Source organism: Pseudorasbora parva, chromosome 22 (assembly GCF_024679245.1).
Source record: "Pseudorasbora parva isolate DD20220531a chromosome 22, ASM2467924v1, whole genome shotgun sequence".
NCBI classification, from domain to species: domain Eukaryota; kingdom Metazoa; phylum Chordata; class Actinopteri; order Cypriniformes; family Gobionidae; genus Pseudorasbora; species Pseudorasbora parva.
Genome location: NC_090193.1, coordinates 33,388,868 through 33,392,187, shown reverse-complemented (window position 1 = coordinate 33,392,187; position 3,320 = coordinate 33,388,868).

Genomic DNA, 3,320 nt, shown 5'->3' with positions numbered 1-3,320 from the left:
ATAAAATGCATAAATCTCTCCTCTCAGGGGGATATGAGGGGGGGGGAAGCATGATCATTTGATTATACTCCAGGGTTTCTACTGATACAAAGCCATATGCTAATCGCTGAAGTAACCCTTTAAGATTCTAAATGCTAAAGATGTTAAAGATTTCAAATATGCTGAATGCTAAATATCTTCACATTTAAAATATTTAGCATTTAGAATCTTCAACATCCTATTTTTTTGTCTAGAACATCTTAAATATTTAAGATTCTAGGATTTTAGGGCTAAAGCCCTCCTAAATTGGGGCCTATTAATGCTAATGTTTAGGATCATTAACAAACAATCATTAACAAATATTCAGTCTTTAAAATCTTTATACCTCCAAAAATGTTATTCTTCCTCAGTATTTGAGTCTTGTTTTCTAGTACAACTATCTAAACATTGTTAAATCAAGATACATTCACTTGTACTTGAGAAGCAAAAAGCTTCTAGATACCTGCATCTAGTTAATTACCTCGTTTAGGCCTACTCATTAGTGTTTTTCTGTGTATATATTCCAAGCGGCAACCTCCCCCAGTTTCAGTTGAAGCCAATACAGAAGTAACTTAAACTGCAATTCTTTGACTTGCCACTAGGGACAGGCTCCAGGAGGGAGCAGAATCTCATTGAACCCCATGTTAAAATGCCCAACTTTACAGCAGTTTACAGTTTACAGTCTGGGACAAATTGTGGTTTTGGTCTATAGAGCTATGATAAACTGTGAGGGGGGTGAATTTTTGTATAACTCATTCGTTTACATTATATAAAGCCTTAAAGTTATGCATAATTAAGTGTGTGGCCACTTTGATTGACAGGTGGATAGCCATTTATCCGCTGTCTGTTAGTTATGGCGTCAACTCAGCTCCGCCCACGTATCGCCTCTTTGCCCATTTTCTGTTATCCGGGCGTGATGCTCGATGACGCGCTGCCAAGATGGCGATGGCCAGCTCATCTCTACTTTACTCTTCAAAACTGCACTTCAGAATCCTATGGGTGACATCATGGACAATACTTCCATTTTTTTTTTTTTTTTACAGTCTATGATATATTATCATTTTTTAAAGTCTCATCATTTATTATGTGGTAGTTTTCGTGTGTTTGTTTCTGGGCTCCTTAGAATAGTTTATTTGAGTTTGTTTTCATTAAAAGAACTGTTTGTTGGACCACTGAGTTGTTAGCTTAGCTGCATGCTAATATCAGTCTCTATTTTTGTGCTACAGTATTTTTGTGTGGTACATGTTTGTGAACCGAGTTGCTGCAAATGTACATGATTTAAATTTAGTCAGGAGGCTCCATTTCAGTAAGAAGCCTATAGTAGACTGAGGCAGTACACAGCCACAGTTTCAATGGCATAAGCGTGGGTTGTTTTGAAGGAGCTAGTACGGTGTTGATGATGAAGATGCTTCTTCTTTCACGGATAAAGATTTAAAGAAAGTGAAAAGAATTTTAGACACGTTGTCAGTCATTTTATTTTGGGCAACCAGACAACTAACCTCTCAAACGCTCCACATCGCACTGGGCCAAGTGTTTTGATCTTATTACCCAAGATGCTCATTCTGCAGAAAAGTCGGATGTCTCTTGCAGCATGAATGCACTTCAGGGTTTTCGACTCTTAAGAACACACCTCTGATCTCTCACGCAGCCCTCAGAGATTCTAGCCTTTTCAACTCTGTCCTGCTATCAAAAAGAGAAATAAAATAAAGCCAAACTACAGAGAGAGGAGATCTATAGATGCTACAGCCTTTCATCATGGGCCCATGCAAGCATGTGTCATGCATGTGAAGAAAGCAGAGGTTGTTGTTTTCTGTCTTGCTGGGAGTTCGTTTCAGGGTTTGGCTGCCGGAGGCTCAGGAAGCAGTGGGAACCTGACTAGACTGATGCCGGTGGGATTCTCGCAGTGGAGCCCCTGTTGGTGTAGACAGTACATGGCTGATCTAGAAAGAATCAGGGCTTTGGATGAGATAGTGTCTGAAGGTTTGCTGCAGGTGATGAGGGCTAATCAATGGACGTGACGCAAAAGATAAGATTCTAAATGGCAAAGATTCTAAATTGTAAAGATTCCAAATGGTTAAGATTCCAAATGGTTAAGATTCTAAATGGTTAAGATTCTAAATAATAAAGATTCTAAATGGTAAAGATTCTAAATTGTAAAGATTCCAAATGGTTAAGATTCTAAATGGTTAAGATTCTAAATAATAAAGATTCTAAATGGTTAAGATTCTAAATTGTAAAGATTCCAAATGGTTAAGATTCTAAATGGTAAAGATTCTAAATGGTAAAGATTCTAAATGGTAAAAATTCCAAATGGTTAAGATTCTAAATGGTAAAGATTCTAAATGGTAAAGATTCTAAATTGCAAAGATTCTAAATGGTTAAGATTCTAAATAATAAAGATTCTAAATGGCAAAGATTCTAAATTGTAAAGATTCCAAATGGTTAAGATTCTAAATGGTAAAGATTCTAAATGGTAAAGATTCTAAATGGTAAAAATTCCAAATGGTTAAGATTCTAAATGGTAAAGATTCTAAATGGTAAAGATTCTAAATGGTTAAGATTCTAAATGGTAAAGATTCTAAATGGTAAATTAGAATCTAATTGGTAAAGATTCTAAATGGCAAAGATTCTAAATGGTTAAGATTCTAAATGGTGAAGATTCTAAATAATAAAGATTCTAAATGGTTAAGATTGGTCACTATTAACCAACTAATAACTTAATTTCATAGTTATTAAGGTAGTTGTTAAAGTTTAGGTATTTTGTAGGATTAATAGTCATGCAAAATAAGACATTAATATTTGCTTTAAGTACTAATAAACAGCCAACATCCTAATTTTGCATGCCAATGGATTAAATGGTTAAAGATTCTAAATGGTAAAGATTCTAAATGGTTAAAGATTCTAAATGGTAAAGATTCTAAATGGTTAAAGATTCTAAATGGTAAAGATTCTAAATGGTAAAGATTCTAATTGGTAAAGATTCTAAATAATAAAGATTCTAAATGGCAAAGATTCTAAATGGTTACGATTCTAAATGGTGAAGATTCCAAATAATAAAGATTCTAAATGGTTAAGATTGGTCACTATTAACCAACTAATAACTTAATTTCATAGTTATTAAGGTAGTCGTTAAAGTTTAGGTATTTTGTAGGATTAATGGTCATGCAGAATAAGACATTAATATTTGCTTTAAGTACTAATAAACAGCCAACATCCTAATTTTGCATGCCAATGGATTAAATGGTTAAAGATTCTAAATGGTTAAAGATTCTAAATGGTAAAGATTCTAAATGGTTAAAGAT